The sequence below is a fragment of the Schistocerca piceifrons genome, chromosome 2 (genome assembly GCF_021461385.2).
Source record: "Schistocerca piceifrons isolate TAMUIC-IGC-003096 chromosome 2, iqSchPice1.1, whole genome shotgun sequence".
Classification (NCBI taxonomy): domain Eukaryota; kingdom Metazoa; phylum Arthropoda; class Insecta; order Orthoptera; family Acrididae; genus Schistocerca; species Schistocerca piceifrons.
This window is the reverse complement of record NC_060139.1, coordinates 917,018,621-917,045,809: the sequence shown is the minus strand read 5'-3', so window position 1 is coordinate 917,045,809 and position 27,189 is coordinate 917,018,621.

Genomic DNA, 27,189 nt, shown 5'->3' with positions numbered 1-27,189 from the left:
TCCTCCTCATTCAACCTACAGTTCGGACCTCGCACCTACCAACTCCCATCTGGCATTGGCCTAATGAAGGATGCACTCCACGGGCAGCAGTACGTGTATGATGGGGAAATTACTGATGCAGCGAGACTTTGGCTCCGACGTCGACAGGCTAAGACGTATCTACATCTACACATCTACATCTACATTTATACTCCGCAAGCCACCCAATGGTGTGTGGCGGAGGGCACTTTACGTGCCACTGCCATTACCTCCCTTTCCTGTTCCAGTCGCGTATGGTTCGCGGAAAGAACGACTACCGGAAAGCCTCCGTGCGCGCTCGAATCTCTCTTATTTTACGTTCGTGATCTCCTCGGGAGGTATAAGTAGGGTGAAGCAATATATTCGATACCTCATCCAGAAACCTGGACAGCAAGCAACTCCGCGATGCAGAGCGCCTCTCTTGCAGAGTCTGCCACTTTAGTTTGCTAATCATCTCCGTAACGCTATCACGCTTACCAAATAGCCCTGTGAAGAAACGCGCCGCTCTTCTTTGGATCTTCTCTATCTCGTCTGTCAACCTGACCTCGTGCAGATCTCGTACTGATGAGTACTACTCAAGTATAGGTCGAACGAGCGTTTTGTAATCCACAGCCTTTGTTGATTGACTACATTTTCTAAGGACTCTCCCTATGAATCTCAATCTGGCAGTCACCTCACCAACAATTAATTTTATATGATCATTCCACTTCAAATCGTTCCGTACGCATACTCCCAGATATTTTATAGAAGTAACTGCTACCAGTGTTTGTTCCGCTATCATATAATCATACAATAAAGGATCCTTCTTTCTATGTATTCACAATACATTACATTTGTCTATGTTAAGGGTCAGTTGCCACTCCCTGCACCAAGTGCCTATCCGCTGCAGATCTTCCTGCATTTCGCTGCAATTTTCTAATGCTGCAACTTCTCTGTATACTACAGCATCATCCGCGAAAAGCCGCATGGAACTTCTGACACTATCTACTAGGTTATTTATATATATTTTGAAAAGCAATGGTCCCATAACACTCCCCTGTGGCACACCAGAGGTTACCTTAATGTCTGTAGACGTCTCTCCGCTGAGAACAACATGCTGTGTTCTGTTTGCTAAAAACTCTTCAATCAAACCACACAGCTGGTCTGATATTCCGTAGGCTCTTACTTTGTTTATCAGGCGACAGTGCGGAATTGTATCGAACGCCTTCCGGAAGTCAACGAAAATGGCATGCAAAAGGTTCCGCGTACAAATTATATCAAAGGTCCAGTACGAACCAAAGCTTTGGAATTATTCAATCTACGAAGTCCGATAAAGAAATATTTTCAGAAAAATCACTTACGGTCAGACTTACAATGAACGGACCTTACGCTAAAACCCATTGTCAAGCGCGCAAAGTTTGTACAAACTGAACACATACTATTAGCATTACTTATGATTATTTGTCTGTTCTTCGATATTCTCAAACCAGACAGGAAAAGTCACGATAAATCAAAGAGCCCTTCCAGCAAGGTGGCATTACGTCGTTGCACTGAACAGAGGTTTTGCTGAAGTACGGTTTTGTAGCCCAAAGAGTGGAGAATAATATCGCGTACTGGAATTTCGAATAAAACCAACCTGCTTTCAGGAAAAAAGAATATGTTGATTATTTATTGAGTACACCTTGTACGTCGTCGGTTGACGCTCCAGGTTCCTGGCAGGCGTTGATTACGTATCCAACGGTGTCCTCCAGAATGATTAATGGGGAAACTTATGACTATTAAGTGGGACGCAAATTAGATTACTTTGGTTTGTTCCAATATAATTATCGTTCAACAAATCGCATCCGATGCCGACATTGATCTTCTTATTACAAAATCATAGATGAACGAATGGCAACCTATCATAATATTAATCTACTGAAACCTTGGTATATCTGGCACAGGGAGTCAAGGGGAAAGTGCTTATAATCATGCAAGTAAATTAATTACAAATGCCAAGTGCCCAGTGACTGTCGTAACCTTAACTGAAAACAGATAGTACCACACAAAGGAACACGTCACACCTGTGATCAGATGAAAGCAGCTGTGCATGGTGTTAAAATGCAAGTGTTTAGAGCGAAGCTTGAAGTAATTACATTACTTTAACATTATTTTAATGGCCCTGTAAATCGTCTGCAGTTGTGGCTCAGTCTTACAGTAATACTGCAGGTGGTGGCTGAGAAGCCTTTGGAACCGATCATTGGAAGAACCAACTGTCCTTATCAGTAACTAAGTTCGGATTACGCCCAAAATTTTGTAAGTCTCTAATGCATCATCTCAGGTATCCCGTCAGCCGGCAGCGGCTCTACGCACAGGAATCTGGTGGTGGATGTCGCGGATATTATCATGAAGTTTGCAGATGAAGTCGGAATCTAACCTCTGATTGAGTGTTAACTAAAAGCAAACCTCCCATTGCCACACCTTGCATCTCTCATTGACTTTTGATTGGCTCGGCTCCGGATCTTCTGAGCACTGAACGATCAAATTGCTTCTTACAAAACACTAGTCCCCTTCCTCAAAAAAATGGTTCAAATGGCTCTGAGCACTATGGGACTTAACATCTATGGTCATCAGTCCCCTAGAACTTAGAACTACTTAAACCTAACTAACCTAAGGACAGCACACAACACCCAGCCATCACGAGGCAGAGAAAATCCCTGACCCCGCCGGGAATCGAACCCGGGAACCCGGGCGTGGGAAGCGAGAACGCTACCGTACGACCACGAGATGCGGGCTCCCCTTCCTCTAGCTGGTTAACCAAAAACTAGTGTCCCACCATCTTCTACAGAAAAAAAACGCATCACTCTGTGTCTCTTTTTTCGACCACTGAGATGCTCTGTGTCGTCACCGTCTGTGTTCCCTTTCTAGCTTGTAATTGATTTACGTGACCCAATGCTGGCGGGTTTCACATTGCGTATTTGTTTTTTCTCGCAGAGTTAAATGTTCGGTAGTGCCTCAAGTTTTAAAGGCCCAAGACTGCTGTCCTGCGCCTTACACAACAACAAGGTGCGACAGCAAAAGAACCGTTCTTTCAGTGCGGATGTGCACGACGCCCGATCTCTTGGAGGAATCCAGAAGGGCGAGTTAGGGGGTTCACAGGTAGGTAACGCTACGCTGCTAGTATGTAACAGGCTGGAAATTTGGGTCTGAGGCAGTTGAGGCAAACTCTCACATTAAATGAGAGATTCGGGTTCGATTCTGACAAATTTTCATCTGTTACCATTGATTCATTTCAATGCTCAAAGGTGGCTAAATTCCTTGAATAATTATATTTCGACCAATGACAACGATTTGTAACTTTGTGAGTGATTCCTGTAGGTGTACATATGATTATACAACATACTGTTCAGTCTGACAATTTATTTGAAGAGTGTACAATAAAAAAGTAGCTGGAATTTCTATAATCTGCGAAACTCATTATTTTCGTCAGAAAGACCTTAGCCTGTTTCATTGCCTCACAGCAAAAGCGGCGGACTCAAGAACTACGTGAGACCTCTGTACTGTGATGGCAACATCACTTGAAGACGCCAGGCTGATGGACGTACTAGAAATAGTGTTTTTCTCTTAGATGCAGCAAGACACAGGCAGGCCCCTTGCACATCAAGCTCCTCCAGTACATATGGAGACAGTTACGTCTGTGGTAACGCAGAGAATGGAATCGCACTGAGTAAGCTTATACAGAATGCAATTGTAGGATCGCCTTTGCTACAGGCGCATAATTAATGGTTTGCGCAAGAAATGGTACACAGCTTTCCATTTCCTTCCATCATTATCTGTATGTCGTTTAATTTTCCGTACACATCGAAAACATATCCAGTATAAGTAAGTGAGGGTGGTGGTGTAGATGCTACTCAGAGGTGAAGAGATTCAAACACGAAAGAAAACTGGGGTGTGTTACATCACACCAGTTATAAGACTGATGGGGAAAGAAATTGGATGTGGGTCCTTGAATGTAGTTGGGTGATGTATTACCAAAGTCCACTGAGCAGCTTAATGGAGAGAGGATCAGTTGACTACTAGGGATCGTACTTCTTACTTCCAATGGATAATTTTCACTGCATGCTTCACCTTGCTGGAATCGGCCGGGTATATATAGTTGCTAGGTCCATTGGATAGTCAGCCAAAGGTGTCTGAAACAGGAATGGCAGAAAGTCATCTGGCGAATGGCTGTAAGTGGATGCTAATCCGTGACACTTCTTGAATAATTGTGGACATCAGTGATAAATGGCATTAGGCCGATCATTACCAGACGTGATAACAGAGCCACTCCGTGACTATACTAACGCTCTTACGCTGGCAGTTCTGTCCGATACAAACCACTGCGACTCTAATCATTTACGTACGGTACCGAAGTACAAGAATTTGCGTCTACGTTGAACCATTCTTTGCAGGTACCTAAATTTCTTTATCAATAAGAGAAACTGTGTTTTCACGATTTTCTTATATTCCGCACTATTTTCTATATATTGGCTACAATTTCTCCAGTTCGGCTCAACATTTTTAGGTATCATAATTTTACCATAATTTAAAAGAAAGAAAAAAAGGAGGGCTACATGCAAGCACAAGTAGTTCTTGCGTGACTGGAGATTACTTCTTGATTACCTGTGTAACTAGACCGACGTACCCAGATAAAAAATACACTGTCTGACAAAAAAAGAAAAAAGTGAATCATGCAAAAGGCACGGTCGGATGTCAATACAACTTTGTACATGTACACACGATATTTGGAGTTGCAGTTCCTCGTGACACGTAGAATTGTCACCGGAGTGTATTAGTGATGTTACCAGATTTGGTTGGCGATATAAGGGATGTAAATAGCGTCAGATGTTGAATGATCACTGGGAATGACACGGAGTACTGTGTACTAGTGTGAGAAAGAGTTATCACCATCTAATAGAGTTTTAAAGAGTTTGGAAGTGGCCTCATTGTGAGTCTCCATTTGACCAGGTGGCTTAAGCCGGTATTACACTATCAAATTCCTTTGTCAAAGATTGGATCAAAGATGTGATCAAATATTCCGTCAAATACACTCCTGGAAATGGAAAAAAGAACACATTGACACCGGTGTGTCAGACCCACCATACTTGCTCCGGACACTGCGAGAGGGCTGTACAAGCAATGATTACACGCACGGCACAGCGGACACACCAGGAACCGCGGTGTTGGCCGTCGAATGGCTCTAGCTGCGCAGCATTTGTGCACCGCCGCCGTCAGTGTCAGCCAGTTTGCCGTGGCATACGGAGCACCATCGCAGTCTTTAACACTGGTAGCATGCCGCGACAGCGTGGACGTGAACCGTATGTGCAGTTGACGGACTTTGAGCGAGGGCGTATAGTGGGCATGCGGGAGGCCGGGTGGACGTACCGCCGAATTGCTCAACACGTGGGGCGTGAGGTCTCCACAGTACATCGATGTTGTCGCCAGTGGTCGGCGGAAGGTGCACGTGCCCGTCGACCTGGGACCGGACCGCAGCGACGCACGGATGCACGCAAAGACCGTAGGATCCTACGCAGTGCCGTAGGGGACCGCACCGCCACTTCCCAGCAAATTAGGGACACTGTTGCTCCTGGGGTATCGGCGAGGACCATTCGCAACCGTCTCCATGAAGCTGGGCTACGGTCCCGCACACCGTTAGGCCGTCTTCCGCTCACGCCCCAACATCGTGCAGCCCGCCTCCAGTGGTGTCGCGACAGGCGTGAATGGAGGGACGAATGGAGACGTGTCGTCTTCAGCGATGAGAGTCGCTTCTGCCTTGGTGCCAATGACGGTCGTATGCGTGTTTGGCGCCGTGCAGGTGAGCGCCACAATCAGGACTGCATACGACCGAGGCACACAGGGCCAACACCCGGCATCATGGTGTGGGGAGCGATCTCCTACACTGGCCGTACACCACTGGTGATCGTCGAGGGGACACTGAATAGTGCACGGTACATCCAAACCGTCATCGAACCCATCGTTCTACCATTCCTAGACCGGCAAGGGAACTTGCTGTTCCAACAGGACAATGCACGTCCGCATGTATCCCGTGCCACCCAACGTGCTCTAGAAGGTGTAAGTCAACTACCCTGGCCAGCAAGATCTCCGGATCTGTCCCCCATTGAGCATGTTTGGGACTGGATGAAGCGTCGTCTCACGCGGTCTGCACGTCCAGCACGAACGCTGGTCCAACTGAGGCGCCAGGTGGAAATGGCATGGCAAGCCGTTCCACAGGACTACATCCAGCATCTCTACGATCGTCTCCATGGGAGAATAGCAGCCTGCATTGCTGCGAAAGGTGGATATACACTGTACTAGTGCCGACATTGTGCATGCTCTGTTGCCTGTGTCTATGTGCCTGTGGTTCTGTCAGTGTGATCATGTGATGTATCTGACCCCAGGAATGTGTCAATAAAGTTTCCCCTTCCTGGGACAATGAATTCACGGTGTTCTTATTTCAATTTCCAGGAGTGTATATTTGACAAAGATCTTTGACGTAGCGCTAGAAGGGGTATTAAACTGTCATCATATTTTTCGTCAAAGTTAAAGATGGCTGACAACAACACTTGTTATTAACCGCAGCACTTGCATGTGCCATAATTGCACTGTGCACACATACGGAAGAGAAACGGGGGGAGAAAAGGAAACGTGCCTGGGTGAAGTCGTGGGTTTTACGACGACACGATAAAAGCATTCAACAAAACTTGTTACGTGAGCTTATAGTGGAGGACGTCAAGTCGTACATCAATTACTTAAGAATGGACGAGCATACATTTCTGTATGTGCTCAGTGAAGTGTATCCTCATATCACAAAGCACAATATTCACTTAAGAACTGTTACATCTGCAGAAGACAGGCTCACTGTAACACTCCGATTCCTTGCTACAGGAGAGGGTTGGGTTAGGGTAGGTTAGGTTAGGTCAGGTCAGGTCAGGTCAGGTCTCCAATCTTCTTAATCTATTTTTGTATTCAGCGTGACTCACGTTGTAAAGCGCCTCATCAGCTTCATACATCTCTATTAATTTTGTAGTTGTCGGAAACACCAATTGCATTTACCGGTAATGTTTATAAAAACACTACAGACGACAGAACGCTGCAGCGTTGCTAGTGCTCCATGTGGTAACATGTCACATTGCAGTGAACAGAAGACAAGCGACTTCTTTGATGAAATCTACATCGAGGCCCTAGATCTGATCAAATATTGGACGACATTTGACAAAGCTCCCTATTACACCATCAAATATCTTTGACAAAGATATTTTACAAAGAAATTTGATAGAGTAATACCGGCCTTAATTGTGCAAATGGCTCTGAGCACTATGGGACTTAACTTCTGAGGTCATCAGTCCCCTAGAACTTAGAACTACTTGAACCTAACTAACCTAAGGACATCACACACATCCATGCCCGAGGCAGGATTCGAACCTGCAACCGTAGCGGTCGCTCGGTTCCAGACTGTAGCGCTTAGAACCGCTCGGCCACCCCGGCCGGCCCTTAATCGTGCAATATCCAGATTTATGGGTCACTTTTTTCGAGACAGTAGTCTGATATTGGACTGCATGGGCATCGGAGGACAGGCATATTTGTCGCCACTTCTGACCACCACAAAGGAGGAACGTTGTATGGTCCACCAAGCACATAGTGACCCCTTCATAGCCGGCCGCGGTGGTCTCGCGGTTCTAGGCGCGCAGTCCGGAACCGCGCGACTGCTACGGTCGCAGGTTCGAATCCTGCCTCGGTCATGGATGTGTGTGATGTCCTTAGGTTAGTTAGGTTTAAGTAGTTCTCAGTTCTAGGGGACTGATGACCACAGCTGTTAAGTCCCATAGTGCTCAGAGCCATTTTGACCCCTTCATATCTGCACCTGCCATCCGAGATCAAGTAATGGATTCCCTACAGCATTCTGTGTCATCCCGCATCATTGGTCGGAGACGCAGCAGCCGGACTATGGAATTACTGTACCATTAATAAGCCGCCGTTGACGCCACAATAGAAACAGCTGCGCATGGAGAGGTGCTGTGACCGGGAAGCATGGACTGCAAATAATTGGCGTCGCACTGTGTGCAGTGCTGAATTGTAGATCCACACTACCCGGATAGCCCTCGTGGACTAGTATGGTCGTGACCTAGGAAGAGATCCCGTTCTTCCATTATTTTGGACAGGGCCTGGCCTCATGGTGTGGGGAGCCATCGCGTTTGACTTCAGACTATCGCTGGTAATGTATGAGGGAACTCTGACGATACAATGGTATGTCGCGTCCTCATGTGTTACCTCTCGTGCAACAGTATCGTGGAGCTATTTCCTGCAGAACAATGATCGTCCACACACGGCAAGTGCGTCTACGAATAGCCTGCGATATGTTGAGATATTTCCGTAGCCAGGAAGTTCCCCAGATCTGTCACCAATAGAACGCATGTGACACGAGCTCAGACGTAAATTCCGACCCAGCGCCAGTATCTGGGATATCAGGATTGGTTGGTTGGTTGGTTGGTTTGGGGAAGGAGACCAGACAGCGTGGTCATCGGTCTCATCGGATTAGGGAAGGCTGGGGAAGGAAGTCGGCCGTGCCCTTTCAGAGGAACCATCCCGGCATTTGCCTGGAGTGATTTAGGGAAATCACGGAAAACCTAGCCGGCCGAAGTGGCCGTGCGGTTAAAGGCGCTGCAGTCTGGAACCGCAAGACCGCTACGGTCGCAGGTTCGAATCCTGCCTCGGGCATGGATGTTTGTGATGTCCTTAGGTTAGTTAGGTTTAACTAGTTCTAAGTTCTAGGGGACTAATGACCTCAGCAGTTGAGTCCCATAGTGCTCAGAGCCATTTGAACGGAAAACCTAAATCAGGATGGCCGGACGCGGGATTGAACCGTCGTCCTCCCGAATGCGAGTCCAGTGTGTAACCACTGCGCTACCTCGCTCGATGGATATCAGGAACCAGTTACAACAGTTGTGGTGCAGATGGTCTCGTCATTATGACACACTTCCCAGTCGAATCATCCAGCGCAGGAGGCGTGCAACTTCATAATTATAAGTGGCTCATGCTGTCAAGTTCTTTGCAAAGCTGAACAGATTTTGTAGTCACTGAAATAAAATGACATACCCTCTGAACCCAAGAAGTTTTATTTCAAACCCTCCTCCCCTTCTGACCGCTTCACTGTTCTCTCAGGCAGTGTATACCCTGTGTCAGTTGGGCAGTCATAAATGTAAAACCAGCAAAAAAACTTTGAAATTTAATCTAATACGATATAGTTATGAGCTCAAGAGTTCTGCGTTTTGAAGAGAATTAACGCTGCTCAGCTGTAGTGAGATTCGAGACAGGTGAGGCTTCGGACATAGAGTAGAGTTTAATTCGGCTCAGGATGTGAGTCCAGCGATTTCATTGTTTCGACTCGCAACGGGCGCTTTTGAAGCTACCATGCCTCACATTCTGTGTTATCCGAGCAAGCAGACTCCAACATTTAACGAACGTCGTTACGTATCGATCCAGCAGAGATTCAGCTAATTGGTACACGACTTTCATCGCAAACGAGCTTCCATTAAGCTTTTTTATTGGCTTGTGAGAAGTTCTTTGTGTGCGCGTGTGCCTGCTAGTGGTAGCTATAGCTTAAAAGAACTTGGGTGTACAGAGTTACGAGCTCTGTGTTCGCGCTAATGAACTACTCAACGATAACGATAGTTAATTTGCTCTAATAATTGGAGTCCCCGCAGCGAGAAAGCAAAGTACAAAGTGAGAGAGAGGTTCAGAATAGGAATAAAAATTCAGTGGGGACAGATGGCAATGACAGGTTTCGCAGATAACAGCGCCTTTCTGGTCGAAAATTAGGAAATTTTTGAATGGAACGTGCATCATACATAAAGAACATTTAGGGCTGGAGTCAAGAATGTAGAAAAGAAACTGATGAAGAGTAATAAAATACAGAACAGGGACTAGTTAAACTTCAAAATTGGGAAAAAACAGTTGCAGTAGCATAAGAAGTAAAATTCCTGTTGTGTCAGAAGCAAAACAAAATAAGACTGACAAAGCAAAAGTGACGTCAGAAGTAGACTATTGTTAGCAAAGAACGTTGTTATCATACGCCAGCATGGAACGTTGCTGGTATCGTATACCAAAATGGAACAGAAAAAACATTACTTAAAAATTCGCATTCAGAGAACAACATTGGGCAAAAAAGTACCCTGAAGACTGAAAATTGGAGATGAAACTTTTTAAATGTTTTAAATGTGCTGAACCCGATCGCTATTGAAAACTAAACGAGGAAATAGGCAGGAGATCAGTACTATAAGAAATAATAAAGAAATATGTATCAACTAGTTGTAATTAAACAGTGTTCTTAGTGGTGTATTGCGGACTGCATAGCAAGACGCTGAAACATTGTAGGTATGTTCACGAATCCGTGCGCACGCGGAGTGCGATGAAAAATAATAGTTCCACTTTCTGCCATCAGGCGAAAACATGGCGCTCTAAACAGTCAGAATGTGAAATGTTTCCTGTTTTGACGTCAGTATGCTGTTTGTTGCCTGGCGATGAATGCTGATTTCTTTTGTGAAATGGTTAAGAAGGAAGTTTTCTATATGTAACACACTGGCTATTGAAAAGAAAGGCATTGCAATGCCGGTAAAGTTGTTTTATCACAACTGTAGCAATAGCAGTGCTGTACTGCGGGAATAATGCCAACAGATACAGCTGCGAGAAGCCACATGTCAAGAAATGGGCTAAAGGATACGATCAAAAATTTGGAGAAACAGGTGTATTGGGTGGTGTAGCATGCAGTGACAGGTGGTCCACTACTATGGCAGTTGTTGATGACGTAGTGTGTACAGCACATGCCTCAATTTCTGCAGTCAGTGCTCGAGCTGTGTCACAAGAATTCTCTATCCCCTGGTCAACAGTTCAAAAGATTTTGCGGCGCATTTTATGCTGGTACCCTTAATAGATACAGAATATGCGCCAAATAAACCCCCAAGAGAGGCTATAACTCAGTGACTTTGCTCTTCGTTTTTCAGCACGCACAGAAACGGATGACATGTGGCTGGGGAATATTCTTTGGATGGACGAGGGAGATATTACTCTGCACGGTACCTTTGGTGCACAGAACTGACGCATATGGGGTTTCGGTCCGCCACATGTTGTGCGGGAACTTCTACTGCACTCAGATTGTGTGACTGGCTGTGTGGTTTCACAAGCTCCATTCTCAGTCCGATTTTCTGCGAGGACGTGATATCTCACGGACACGTTAGGTGTGCATTGGTTCAAATGGTTCAAATGGCTCTGAGCACTATGGGACTTAATATCTATGGTCATCAGTCCCCTAGAACTTAGAACTACTTAAACCTAACTAACTTAAGGACAGCACACAACACCCAGTCATCACGAGGCAGAGAAAATCCCTGACCCCGCCGGGAATCGAACCCGGGATAGGTGTGCATTGACATATGCAAAAAGGACCTCCTTTCCAACACATGATTCCAGCTTTTCAAGAACGCAACTGCTTCCACACCAGTGTTTTCATGCAAATGAGGCGACACTATGTGTTTCTTGCCAGGTGAAAGATTTGCTTCGAAAAACCTTCGATAGCAAACGCATCATCTGTAAGCAATTTCACGATGTGTGGGCTTCCAGATCTCCTGACCTAAATCCAAGTGACATCTGGTTGGGAGATATCTGAAAGATCGTGTCTATCAGGGATGTATCCAGACTCCTCCTAATCTGAAAGACAGCATACGATGACATATCGTGCTCGTTACACCGGATATGCTGCGAGCAACTGTAGACCGTGCAGCGTTACAGACGAAGCATGTTACTGAGTTGGGAGACCACATTGAACACACGTTTAAGTTGTGGCCATATTCTAACAAAGGTGTCAGAACCACTGTTGTCGCATGTTTGACTGTTCCTCCCCTTTTCCTGCGAATACACCACATTCTGACTGCTGACAGAGCCATATTTTCACCTGGTGGCAGAAGTGGAACTATTATGCATTTAGCGTAATCCACCAGCGCACCGATTAATAAACATACGGTGTTTCATCGCTCTGTGATGTATACAACCCGCATTGCAGCACTCCGAACACTTTATAATTAATATTTAATTAAAGTCCCGGTACACCGATGAGCCAAAACGTTATTTTCACCTGCTTAACAGTGTGTTGGTCCATCTTTGCTGTGCAGTACAGCAGCGATTGTTTCGACAAGTCCTTGGTAGGTTTCCGGAGTTATGCGCACCAGACGTCTTACAGACAGATCATGGAATTGCCGCAAGTTATGGACCGATATTTAATGGGGGCAGAGCTAGCTCCCGATACCGTAGCAGAAGTGTTCCAGCGGGTTCAGACCAGGCAAAATCGATAGCCAGGACATCAGCGTAAGCTCACTGTCTCTCTTCTTAAACTACTAAAGCTCTATTCAGGCCTTGTGAATGGATACAAAACTTTGATATTCAGAGAGGATTATTTTGCATGGAGAGTGCTGTGTTTTTGATGAAGTAAGGAAGGTGGCATAGGTGAAGAATACTTGAGTCCTCTGAATTGGCACATAAACGTGAAAAGCGTGGAAGTAATGCCCTTAACACTGAATTGCAGCTACAGCTTTCCTTAGAATTAGTCCAAATGTTTGGATGTAAGTTAGTTGACGCTTTTCGCTGGCATCGCAGTACAGTTGAGGAGTATATGTAAAAGCAGAGCAAGAGAAAGTAATGTTGCTGCTAGAAGAATATAGACCTCAGATGTGTTTGTGGGATCCACGAGATCCACAGTACAAATGCCGAAGAAATAGAAATATGATCGGTTGCAAGTCACCGAAGTACTCAGTTGTCCAACTGGGGACGAGAGAGAGATGATAACTTCATTAGACGCTTACATTTTGAGGTAACGGAGAGAATAAGCACAATTTTTATATTTCTTTTTATTAAAAAGAAGCAGCACAATACATTTCCTTGAAAGTGAGTAAGCGCTGATTAAAATTAAAACTATATGAAAGATCTGATCACTCTCGTTGCTCGTGTTCATGATGGGTGTAATCAAGTGGTTGACGTCTGACCGTTGTTTTAGAGGTTTTCGATGTAATAACCGATTACGCTACCTCCACTCAAACGCACTATATAACAGATTTTATCAACTAGCCTGTGTAACAGGTCGTAAGCATATTTCACATTTAATCAATCAAATCTTTTGACGTTATCTTCCTTATATGTACTTCAAAAAAATCGTTGAAGTGCTTCGCATATATCACTCCAGACATGAGGAGCTATCTGAGAAACAGCTGCTACTGAAATGCGAAACAGTCACTAACGTAAATGTCCCCAGTTGCTAAAAGCTACAGTGTAAACGCTAGTCTTCCTTCGGATTATATTGATCGTCGGTAATCTGAGTTTACTGTGTTTACCCACCTTATCCGAGTGCAGAATTAAAATTAAAACATTCTCCAAAGTCTTGGAATTCCTGGGACCGGTAACTTTCCCGTATGAATGTCGGAACGCGAAACTGAAATTTATGTCACACCTTAAGATATACGGTTCCTAGGCGGTGTAAAAAGCTTAAGCTTCTAAGTCGGTACCATGAAAAGATACGGCAGTTTATGTCACATATTTTGATACTCTCAAACTCACTAGTCAAAACCTATAGGATGCTTCCCAATGACTTATAATCATGAAATTTGGGAAGAAGAAAGGTTTCACGCTAGAATTAAAATGAAAAAAAAATGTTTGTACCTTTTTGTCCGACTGTCTGTCTGTCCGTCAGTCTGTTAAGATGCCTTTTTCTGAGGAACGGACAGATGCGTCAAGTTGAAATTTATGTGAGATACTTGGGTCTACGTTTCCTTGATGGAGTAAAAATGTTAGGCTTCCTACCCGATGCAATCGGAAAATACGGCGTTACGTCAGATAATTTGATATTCGCAGACTCTCTCGTTACAACGTATAGGGTACTCCCGTTGATCTAGCATCATGAGATTTGGCTAGAAGCTAAGTTTCACAGTACAAGTAATGGGGAAAAAATCAGAAAATCGTTGATTTATCATTATAGTAAACAAGAAAAAGATATTTCTTTTATCATTTGTTTGTTATCCGAGTGCAGAATTAAAACTGAAACATTCTCGAAAGTCTTGGAATTCCTGGAACCAATATTTTGCCAGTATCAATGTCGATAACAAGCGAAAATGGTCGAGATCGTTGATTCTTGGGATGGGAATATACATAATTAAATGAATATGAAGATCGTATCTGTTTTTTCTGACATGTCCGAAAGAGCAAATACATGTCCGAAAGAACAGATACCATCGGTGACCATGAACCTCTCTTAGAATGAAATGATAATTAAATCAAGACCCTAAGCTGTCGACAGGCGTTGATATACATCAACTGGGACAGTTGAAAATGTGTGACCCGCCCAGGACCCGAACCCGGGATCTCCTGCTTACATGGCAGACGCCCTATCCATCTGAGCCACCGAGGGCACAGAGGATTGTGCGACTGCAGGGATTTATCCCTTGCACGCTCCCCGGGAGACCAACATTCCCAACTTAATTTCCACACACTACATTCCTAGTGTCCCTGCCCATTACACTCATTACTTGCCTCAGACAATCTTACCGAGTCCCGTAAGAGTTTGGGCAATGCGTGTACATCCAGCACAGAAGAAGAAGGTCAATGGCCGGTTAGTCTTAACTGTATGAAGATGGTATCTGTTCTTTCGGACATGTCCGAAAGAAGAGATACCAGTGTAATAGGCAGGGGCACTACGAATGTAGTGTGTGGAGATTAAGTTGGGAATATGGGTTTCACGAGGAGCGTGCAAGGGATAAATCCCTGCAGTCGCACTATCCTCTGTTCTCTTGGTGGGTCAGATGGATAGAGCGTCTGCCATGTAAGCAGGAGATCCCGGGTTCGGAGCTCGGTCGGGGCAAACATTTTCAACTGTCCCCGTTGATGTATATCAACGACTGTCAACAGCTTTGGGTCTTGATTTAATTATCATTTCATACGTAATTAAGTCTGTAGGCGTGCGCGAGTCCTACTCACACCTGGCCAGTTTTTTCCTTCAGTTGTCCTGCCAAAGCTTTCTTCTTGCCCAAGTTCATGATTCTATACCAAAGGGATGTACTCTGTAGGTATTGATGAGTGAGTTCGCAAGTATCAAAATGGTGTTGTGGTCTTGATGCAGCTCTCCATGCTACTCTATCCTATGCAAGCTTCTTCATCTCCGAGTCACTCCTGCAACATACATCCTCCTGAATCTGCTTACTGTATTCATTTCTTTGTCTCCCTCTACGGTTTTTACCCCACAGGCTTCCCTCCAGTGCTGAATTGGTGATCCCTTGATGCCTCAGATTGTCCCCTACCAACTGATCCCTTCTTCTAGTCAGGTTGTACCACAAATTTCTCTTCTCCCCAGTTCCATTCAGTACCTCCTCATTAGTTACATGATGTACCTATCTAATATTCAGTACTCTTCTGTAGCACCAAATCTCAAAAGCTTCTATTCTCTTTTTTTCTCAATTGTTTATCGTCCACGTTTCACTTCCACACATGGCTACATTCCATACAAATACTTTGAGGAAGCACTTAAATCATACTCAGTTTTAACAAATTTCTCTTCTTCAGAAATGCTTTTCTTACCATTGCCAGTCTACATTTTATATCCTCTCTTCTTCGGCCATCATCAGTTATTTTGCTTCCCAAATGGCAAAACTCATCTACTACTTTAACTGTCTCATTCTCTAATCTAACTCCCTCAGCATCATCGCATTTCATTCGACTATATTCCATAATCCTCGTTTAGCTTCTGTTGATGCTCATCTTATACAGGGTGTTACAAAAAGGTACGGCCAAACTTTCAGGAAACATTCCTCACACACAAATAAAGAAAATATGTTATGTGGACATGTGTCCGGAAACGCTTAATTTCCATGTTAGAACTCATTTTAGTTTCGTCAGTATGTACTGTACTTCCTCGAATCACCGCCATGATTTCATACGGGATACTCTACCTGTGCTGCTAGAACATGTGCCTTTACAAGTACGACACAACATGTGGTTCATGCACGATGGAGTTCCTGCACATTTCAGTCGAAGTGTTCGTACGCTTCTCAACAACAGATTCGGTGACCGATTGATTGGTAGAGGCGGACCAATTGCATGGCCTCCACGCTCTCCTGACCTCAACCCTCTTGACTTTCATTTATGGGGGTATTTGAAAGCTCTTGTCTACGCAGCCCCGGTACCAAATGTAGAGACTCTTCGTGCTCGTATTGTGGACGGCTGTGATACAATACGCCATTCTCCAGGGCTGCATCAGCGCATCAGGGATTCCATGCGACGGAGGGTGGATGCATGTATCCTCGCTAATGGAGGACATTTTGAACATTTCCTGTAACAAAGTGTTTGAAGTCACGCTGGTACGTTCTGTTGCTGTGTGTTTCCATTCCATGATTAATGTGATTTGAAGAGAAGTAATAAAATGAGCTCTGACATGGAAAGTAAGCGTTTCCGGACACGTAACATATTTTCTTTCTTTGTGTGTGAGGAATGTTTCCTGAAAGTTTGGCCGTACCTTTTTGTAACACCCTATATATCAAAATAGGTGACATAAATGGCCGTATCTTTAGATTACAAAGACTTAGAACCTTAGGTTTTTTTAGACCGCCAAAAGACAGCAGACCTTAGTGTGTGCCTCAATTTTCAACTTGATACGTCTATCCGTTCTTGTGGGTTTGGAACAGTCGGACGGATTGATAGACAGACAGAAATACGGACGGACGGACGCACGAACAACAAAGTGAGCCTATAGGAGTCCTGTTTTTAGCGAGACCGAGGCACGGAACCCTAAAACGAAACACTCGTGTAACAATATGGGATGCTTTTTTTAAAAGAAGTACACTGTACATCATTCGTGAAGAGTAGTGGCAGTGACATCGCGAACGGGGCAAGTGCCAGGGGCGGATTGCGTCCCACGGCATCGCATCGTAGTGCGTGGCGCAGCGCCGCAGCGCGCGTTTAATATGCATCGTGCTCAGTACAGGATTTATACGGCGTCCGCCCCTGCCAGGCGTTCCACAATCCGGCACGATAAAATTTTCATGACGTCCCCAGGGCGGACACTCTCGAGGCGGTCCGCTACACTGGCGAACAGCCCGGAGACCAGGGCTCGCAGCTTTTCTCTTTTCCCCTCAGCCTTTTTTTTTTTTCTCGCTCGTGATGTCGGATTCCTTTCCTCGCGCGAAGATCGCGCGACGGGCTAGCGGGGTGCCTAGGAGCGTGGGCGCTGTGTGAGACGGCGAGACACTCTGGAGCCGCGGAGAATAAAAGGGGCGCTAGGAGTTGCTCACAGAGGGAGCCACCTTCCAACTCCTTCTGCCAGTCTTCACAGTCTCCTCTTGTCTAGCTGCCTCCTCGCCTTTACAACCCTTTCCTAACTTGTTGCGATACTCTGTAGGATCACTACTTGCGGCACTTCGAAAAGGTCACTTTGTAATATCCTCCTGTACGGTATAAAGTTTATGCACTGTTTAAAATAATTAGGGGAGCGTCCGGTATGTGAAATCTGTTTTGATACAGGCCGAACCTGTGGTCGTATTTCTTGGCTTGAGATCTTCGCTTCCAATGCTATATATTGGCTGTGATGTGTATTAAAATGTCAGGTCACCCTTCAAAGGAAGTGAGTACCGGCGTCCCATTGTTTCCTAGTGAGTTACACAGATGGTGGTTGTTATTTGTGGACGTTGTGTTCAACTGAGCACATGCGGTGCGACATCTTGATGCAGTGCAGGTTGGAAGTGCGGTATTTTTGATCCAAAAAAGATGAATTTTCAGTCTTGCTGCTGCAGATGTCAATGCCTCTTGTAGTGGGTCGCGAAATTGAAGCGTCATCCATCCACCAGTGTAAGCCCAGTTTGCAGGTGAATGTAAGTTTAATTTAGTGTTTTGTTTATGTATTTTGTAATATTTGTAATGTTTGTGAATTATCTAAAGTTTTGTACTTATTTTTATGTTTCATGTACGGAGAGGGCGGCGCAACGAACGGAGACAGCATCTTCACTGCCGGGACCAGAGAGAAAATTGCTGGCCACGCCACTATACGTCGCGGGTCGACAGCCAAAGAGCAACAGAAGATCCTGAAACCGAGTTGTTGCGTCGTGCTTCTAAAAGCTGAAAAAAAAGAATTTGTAATGTTTCTACAACAATAACGTCATAGAAAGTTTAATCATGTTGTAAATGTTCAGTCCTATCTTGTCAAGGCTCATGTTCGCGTCTATATGTAGTTGTAGTATATATAAAGATAATAAACTAGTGTATACTACAAAAGTTTAAATACGTGTTCCGAGAATTTATTTATGAAGAATTATATTAAGGAAGAAGTATTACTGATTTATTTGACAAGATTATTAATTTTTGACAACGTTCATCGCGAGTTTGAGTCTTAAAAGTTTATTCAATGGGGTTTTAATATTTATTAAAGCAGATAACTTGCATTAATATAATTTCTGAGAAGAAACAAACGACATCTAAATTGAAAAAAAAAGTTTGCGCAAACCAATTGGACTGAGTGACGTAATTCTGCGCATACGACTCAAATGATGATGTTTTAATTACAGTTTCGTTCAAGAACCATTCAGAGACAACTTTAAAAAGAATTTAAATAATTTTGAAGTGTTTTGTAACTGACGTAGGTGATGAAGTCTGGACATGGTCATATGTCAAAAGAAAATCATTTGTACAAAACTTACGTCGTTACACTACACTCTCCATGTATATGCATAGGTTGTGGACACACTACCGGGAGACGGGTCTGTACACAAGGCAGGTTGGACAGTATCGCCAATGCATTACAACTCCACGTGAAGTCCGACATGTTCCCATCTGCGCTTTGCGGCATCGTAAGGATACCACCAGAGTACTGAAATACGACCTCAGAAGCGCCTCTGGAACCACTGCGTGCGATCAGACAGTAATGAATAAGTTGCGAGAAAGAACTTACGACCCAGACTTCCTGTTCGAGTACCCCTTTGACACGACAAGACCTTGAAGCTCGCGTTCAGTTCTGCTGTTCCCATGACAACTGGGAATTTCGTCATTCACAGACGAGTCCAGGTATTCTCTCGTTCAAAGTGATGGTCGCGTTCGTGTGCAGAGACCCGTGCTGATCAGTAAGTGCTAAATGCTCTCCAGGAAATCGACAGATTTCCACGATTTTGTGATGTTGTGGGAAGCTTCAGTAGTGACATCCACATTGATCTTGCCGTTGTCCATCTTCACCTTACCGCCAGGAAGTACATCGAACAGTTCATGTTGGACCAATTGATGGCTGCTGCATACGGTGGTGGTCCTGAAATCCTTCTAACGCTAGGGACTACGAGGCAGATGTCAGCAGGGATGTCTTGCGAAGTAATGGAATGGCCGGCGGTGAGTCCCGACCTACGCCCCATCGTGCATATGTGGGACATGTTCTTGGTCGTCCTGTTCCACGACCGACTCTACAAGAACTCTCGCTGGCACCAGTTGAAGAATGGGAACGGATACTACGGGGTGACCTCCGTAGACTGATACGAAGCATGCCCCGCAAGTGTCAGTCAGTGATAAACGCTTCCGTATGGCATACATGTTATTGAAGCTCTCAGAGTCCAATGAAAAGCACCCACGATAACGGGACTAATGATTGTTTTCACTTTGTTTTCGACACCTGTCGAACAGTTCAGTTCTTTTTGTAAGCAATCGAGGATGTAGTGATGCTTTGTTGCGTACTTAATTAGTGAAAGATAATGGTATTATTTGGCAACATACCTAGTCCTCAATTATTGTTTAGTGGAGTATGGCAGACTCCCAACGTCATGTTCCCCTAATTGTTCTGAGCAGTGTATAAGTACTTGATCATCTAGGCGTATCAGACTGAAGTTGGACTCGGAACTCGTCCGGTTCGATAACTCTCTTCCACTTATCATTTGGTGTCTCCCTACATATCATTTGGCGCCTCCCTACACCACCCTCTTGATCACGACTGCTTTTTCTTGGTCTGTTGCTAAGACATTTAACTATAAACGTATATCTATCGTACAACTGGTTTGTTTTTGCTTTTAAAACTATTTACTATACAGACATTCGTCTATCACAGGAATAAATTTCTGTATCTTATCCGAGAGGAAATATTAAAAAAGAAACAATTCCATTCTTTTTAAGGTAATCTCTGAGATTATTAAAAAATTTTAATGTAATTTGAAAGAACTAAATTTATTGTATTGTTCTAGCGTCAGTAAAATCGTGTTATCTATGAAACTGAGCAGAAAGAATGAAACTATAAAATTTTCGTTTCTCTTTGGTTTATGCTGGAACTTTTTAATTCCGTTCTCTGCCAGTTACTTCACTTTCGATCAAGAAAACTAGAAAATAAATACAAATATCATCTAATTTTGTACTGAGTTGTTAAATATAAGACATTGTTTACTGCGTAAGCGATATGTTACAAATGGTTCAAATGGCTCTGAGCACTATGGGACTTAACATCTGAGGCCATCAGTCCCCTAGAACTTAGAACTACTTAAACCTAACTAACCTAACGACATCACACACATCCATGCCCGAGGCAGGGTTCGAACCTGCGACCGTAGCGATCGCGCGGTTCCCGGCTGAATCGCCTAGAACCGATCGGTCACAGCGGCCGGCTATATGTTACAAGTGAAGAAATTCCACCACTCAGTTGCTAAATTTTAGAAAATCTACCAAGAAAGTAGTTTAAATTTGATAAACAAGGTCAAAATGTTTATGTATGAAACTTAAAGGGAGAAAAAAAAAAAAACAAATTTGTGTGCAGTAGGGGAGACTAGTGCAGTATCGGCCGGCTGTGATCTCCCTTTTCCAAATAATAGTGTATAGTAAGCAGGAGCATACTTGTCTATCCATGTGCACTGGAGTCTTGTATCTTCTTCCTCTCTCCAATTCTTTGTCTGCTCCGAGTGCTTGATGGTATCTGTGTAGCCCTCAGCATACGGACGATATTTTGAGACCTGTGGTACCCCTTTTCAAGGGAAGTGATTAATTTTGTTGTTATATTTCGGTTATCTATGTTATGTAACACATGAAATCTAACAAACCCCCGGGTCCCCGGGTTCGATTCCCGGCGGGGTCAGGGATTTTCTCTGCCTCGTGATGGCTGGGTGTTGTGTGCTGTCCTTAGGTTAGTTAGGTTTAAGTAGTTCTAAGTTCTAGGGGACTGATGACCATAGCTGTTAAGTCCCATAGTGCTCAGAACCATTTTTTCTAACAAACCTTTCATGGTAATTTCTATAAAAGAACGTACAACATCATTCGAGCCTACTGCGTGTTTGTCTCGCAGTACCGGCCACTCGATTGTCTATCAGTATCGACCAGAAGCAATTTCAATTTTTAAATTACATTTTCCCTTAGTACTTCTTTTCAGACTGAAACGACGCGAAATGAGAGAAATAAGGGGAAACTGGAACGAAGAGTGCATAAAAATGACTGTGAGAAAAGTCATGTCTAACGAAATGACTGCGAGGAAGGCAGCTGAAGCGTTTTCCACAATTAAAGAAGTAGCCAGGGAAAACCAGTTACAAAGCGTCGAAGAAAACTGGAACTGACTGGAAATAATAAGTCAATACAACAGACTGAAAAGTGCATTATGTGTTTGGAGTCATACGAAGAAGACTGGGTGATGTGTAACAAGTGTAGGAACTGAGTACATGTTGGATGTGTGGATCAGGAGAATATTTTCCATTTTATTTGTCGTCTCTCTAAAACAGTGATCTGAAAACTGGTAAACTCAGATGAAACAGAAACAATACGTTCCTTTGCTTATGTGTTCTATTATTATTATTCAATACGTACTAGAGGTGTGTATCATTAAGAACCGATATTATCATTGAAAAGACAGTGGCCGATATTGCAAGAAACGTTCTACAAAGCTTGTAATTACAGCTCTTTTATTTTCTATATAATTAAGAACTATGAATAACAAAATCTTACAATGTGCTATTCATAGGTCTTGAGGTAAGAAAACAGTATAATTCTATTCCGGTAAATCACCACAGTTACAGAGTAAAGTCAAAAAAATTATGCCGGCTGATATTCCATCATCCTCCCCTCCGAAAGAGAAATAGCGCATTAACGAAGTCATGTATAATTCCTACAGTTATTCAGCACCTGTACTGACAATTCCTCCCTTGTATAAAAACATTAGATTTACATTTATCTAGCCGTTAACCTAACAAAAGTCTTTAAAAATAGAACCTGAATATTTTGACTTCAAGGTAGCGCTTTCAGTGACTAAAATTGCTCTTGAAAAAGTGCCGATCTAAGATATGCCTTGTGTTTCGAAAATTCGCTCTTACCACTAGCTACAGACATAAGTAAAATCGACAGCCTGCAGAAACTTACAGAAGTATTAGGAAAATATGTCGATAAAATTGCTTTTTGTAATATAAGATGATGAGCACTGCGGCAGTGTTCTGCAGTGAGAATGGGTGCTAAGATCAAAACTTCATTGTATGCCGAAATTAGAGTCTAGTTGTGTGGGGACTTACTCGAAAAGCGTAAATTTCAAACGCATTTGTACTGAATAGGACAATATTTCAATTCGAAGTCAGTGAGAGTTCGTAACTACAATTCGTAATTGTCTCGCAAATGGCTCGCTTGCAGACCCATGTTTATCGCAACGTTTTTGTTTTTCTTATCGTACATTTTCACGAGTGTCAGTTTTCGCTGCTACATGTGATGCACCCTGTAGATAAACGCTGCATGTTGCACTTTGGCACCTCTGGCACCCGTCTCAGCTCGACGGACCAAGCGGTCTCTTTGTGTTGCTTGAGCCTTAAACCGGACCTTGGTAGGAAGACTTACCACAGGCCGCATGCAGCACACCATATCGCTTAATCCTATTGCACACACATACAACATTGAATATTTTCAATCTTATGAACATGAGTAAGCTAGGGAAATAAATTTGATAACTGAAACTTACGTGTCGCAGGAGAATTTTGCTTTTTGGACATCAGGCTGTCCCCTAATGCTGGAGGTACCATCAGAGGCTGTAAAGACGAAGATGGCAGTTTCAGCGTTAAAGAGCTTGCAAACCGAACTGTTCATACGTATGCACTCAACGCACGGTTCGTGACGTCATCAGACCGCTACGAAAGACCGTGCAGTCGCGCCTAGGTATGCTGTGGAGCTTGTAGTGGGGAACAGTTGGCGCTGTTTGTTTTATTTAGCACTAAGGCCCACAACTTGTCTAATTTCAATCCCTCTTTCTTCTGTGAAAGTTGTTTCTGTGCTTTTGAACTTATATAACCTCCCCAGTACACCTTAACTGATTCAGTTTTGATGAAGGAGAAACAAATTTGCTGGTCCTCTCGTCCTGGTGTGTGATCTGCTAGGGTCGATTTAACTCAAGAACAACTTTAGCGGGAAAGAAGATACGTTAAAATTAGACAAGTTGCGGGTGTTAGTGTTAAATAAAATAAAGAGTGCCAACTGTTCCTCACTAAAACTCCGTAACACAGGTCGGCGCGACTCCGTGAGGTTACAGCAGAGATCTGATGACGTCACAATGCGACTGTTGCGCTGCTAAGTACAAACACTTCGGCTTGCTATCTGAGTCTTTACAGCCTCCGATGACGTCTCCAGCACTGGTAAACGAACAGTAAGGCACAGAAGTAAGCCTTGGACGACCGACTGATGCCCTTAAAACAAAATTCACCTACGACGGAAATGCCGGCCGTGGAAGCCTACGTTGAATGATCATCTGTCTGTGAAATTCTTTTTGCTTGAAACAGAAAGACTTTCTAGGGCACGATTTTAACCGGTTTCGATCTACATAACGTTTCTTCAGGTGCAACATTTGGAAGACAGACAAAAGCCTAGATTACTATCTTATGTTACAATCAAAAGCTATGAACCACACGCATTTCAATTTTACTTTCCTTACGGGGGGTAGGACGTCAAACGGCCCGACTTGGAGCAGGAGAGGCATCACAGAACATTTTAATTTCCAGTGTCTATACTTTTACAAATAAATTCATAAAACTTTGTCAGCATCACCAGGAAGGATTCAGAATTGACACTCATAGCAGTGGAAGTTCGAAAACATAACGAAATAAATTTTTTTACCTGTGAAATTTCATCATTTTTTCACTTACTAATGGCTGCATCTATTGCTATAGGTACACTTTTCTTCATAAGTTAGAGAGATTCTTTGAAGAATTTTGCACAGCATACATACCATACTTACAGGTGTATGGAACTCTAGAATTTATTTAATTTATGTAAAAACGAATGATCTGTTGTATTTTAAACTTCATGTTTAGAAAAAACAAAAATTTTGTAGTTAATTACCTCAATTTTTACCACAGTTTTTAATACATTTGGAAAATTCTAGAGTTTCATACACCTTTATGTATGGTTTGTATGCTGTGCAAAATTCATCGAACCAACTCTCATATTTATGAAGAAAAGTGTACCTATAGCAACAAATGCTGCCATTAGTAAGTGAAAAAAAATGATGAAATTTCAGATGTAAAAAAAAATTACTTCATTATGTTTTCGAACTTCCAGTGCTATGAATGTGAATCCTGAATCCTTCCTGGTCATGCTGACAAAGTTTTATGAATTTATTTGTAAAAGTATAGAGAGTGGAAATTAAAATGTCCTGTGGTGCCTCTCCTGCTCCAAGTCGGCCCGTTTGACCTCCTACCCCCCTTAATTGACAAGCAGAACTGCGAAGTTTTCTTTTTTTCCTTTTTTTTTCATCTTTCAAGATACGGCGTTAATGGGGGAACTTCCGTTCTTCGCTAATCTACGTGTAAATATATACTCTGGAAGTCATCTTGCGGTGTGTGGCGGAGGGAACTTGCTGCACCAGTATGACCTTTCCCCCTGTCCTGTTGCAGTCGCGAATGGTTCGCGGAAAGAACGATTGCTAGTAAACCTCCGTGTGGGCTCGAATCTCTCTAATTTTATTTTCCTGGTCTTTTCGCGAGATACACGTAGGAGGAAGCAGTATGTTGACAGACACTTCCAGGAACGTACGATCTCGGAACTTCAACAGCAGACGACAACGTAATGTAGAACGCCTCTCTTGCACCGTCTGCCACTGTAGTTGGCTGAGTATCTCCGTGACCCTTTCGCACCTTACAAAAAGAAACTGTAACGAAACGTGCTGCTCCTCTTCGGATCTTCTCCATTTCCTCTATCAGTCCTATTTGGTACGGATCCCATACACACAAACAATACTCAAGTACTGGTCGAATGAGTGTTTTGTAAGCCAGCTTGTTGAGACAGATTCCGAGTCATTTATTTTACGACGATTCCTGGTCCTGAGAACCAAAGGCATAGTCGACATGCAATACGATGAACCCTTTACTCTGTTGTACACTTCACAAATCTGAAATGTCCGATAAGCATTGACATCAGGTGAATTGAAATTATCTAGCCCTTTTACTTTATCGACTTTTGGTCCACGTACAAGAGCAACGGTGACCCAGCCGTTACCGTGTTCATTCGTATCCTTGTTAGCGAGAGTGAAGTTCAAAACTCCACCGCAAAACACCTATGGACCATGCAAGATGACTTGGGCGCCTAAGAAATTCTTGGTAGTAATAGAAATGTTGTCTATTGCTTTAAAAACTGTAAGACGCGAACGCATACTCCTCGCTTATTTTAGGAGCTAGATAATTTCAATTCACGTGATGTCATCGCTTATTGGACATTTCAGATTTGTGAAGTATACAACAGAGTAAGGGTTTATCGTATTACATGTCGACTGTGCCTTTGGTTCTCAGGACCAGGAATCGTCGTAAAATAAGTGAATCGGAATCTGTCTCAGTGTGGGTGAAAGGTGTTGACAATTGTAAAAAGATAGCACTCGTTGGTGATCTGACTCATTATTATAGAAATTAAATAAAGTTCCCTTCCTTATCCTTAATCCTTATCTATTTAAAAAAAACTACACACTGATCTTGCCAAAAGCCGAGAAGCGATTCTTCTTGGTGTTGTAGCTCTCTGGGGCACCCTGTGATGCTAAATGCTTATTAATATTTGTTCATATGGGCGAAAATCTTGTCTCGAAAGGGTTGTAGCTGGTTGCCTATCTGCCGCGCCAGGCCGGCTCTAGTTTTAACAAGCCGGCCGTAGCACTAAAATCAAAACTTCCGGTCAACGGCCAGCTTGTTGTCAGATTACGTTTCCTAAGAATTCTTCTAAAGAACCTCAGTCTGGCTTCTACCATTCCTGCGATAAGTTTAATGCAGTCGTTCCATTTTAAATCGCTCCGAACGCATGTCGCTAGATATTTTGTGGGAGAACTGCTTCTAATTATTGTCGTGCGATCATGTAATCGTACAATAACGGACTATTCTGTCTATGTATACTCAACCCGGCAGATTTGTTTATGTTGAGGGCCAATTGCCATTCCCTGCACCAAGCGAAGATCCTCAGCAGTTCTTCCCGCATTTCGCTACAGGTTTCTAGTGTTGAGACTTCTCTGTATACAACATCATCCATGAAACACGTCAGTGGACTTCCGATGTTGTCTGCTGTATTATTTATACGTACTGTGAAAAGTAATGGACCAGTAATACACTCTTGCAGCACGACCGAAGTCACTTTTATGTCTGAAGATTCCTTTCTGTTCAGAATGACACGCTGTGTTCTGTTTGCCCAACGACAGAATTTGTGTGATATTCCGTACGCTCATACTTCGTTCATTAGGCGGCAATGTGTAACTGTATCGAATACCTTACGCAAGTCAAGGAACACGGCATCTATTGCTCCCTGGGTGCCGTGGACGAACAGAGCCAGGTGTGTTTCAGACGATCGTTGTTTTCGGAACCCATGTTGATTCCTGCAGAGGAGATTTTCGATCACCTGAAATGTCATAATATGTGAGCATAAAACATGTTCCAAAATTCTACAACAGACTGACGTCACAGGTTGTGGTCGATACTTTTATGAGTGTCTTTCATGAACCTTCCTGAAAGCGGAAATGACCTGAGCTTTTTTCTAATCATAAGAAACGCTTCGCTGCTCTGGAAATCTATGGTACACTGCTGCTAGTGTCTTCAGATGCTTCATTGGGAAAAAAATACAAAAGCCGACATTAACTTTGTATCTTGCAGCAAGAGATATGAACCACGTACATTTAAATTTTACTTTACTTAGTTCAAAAGTAGAGCTACAAATTTT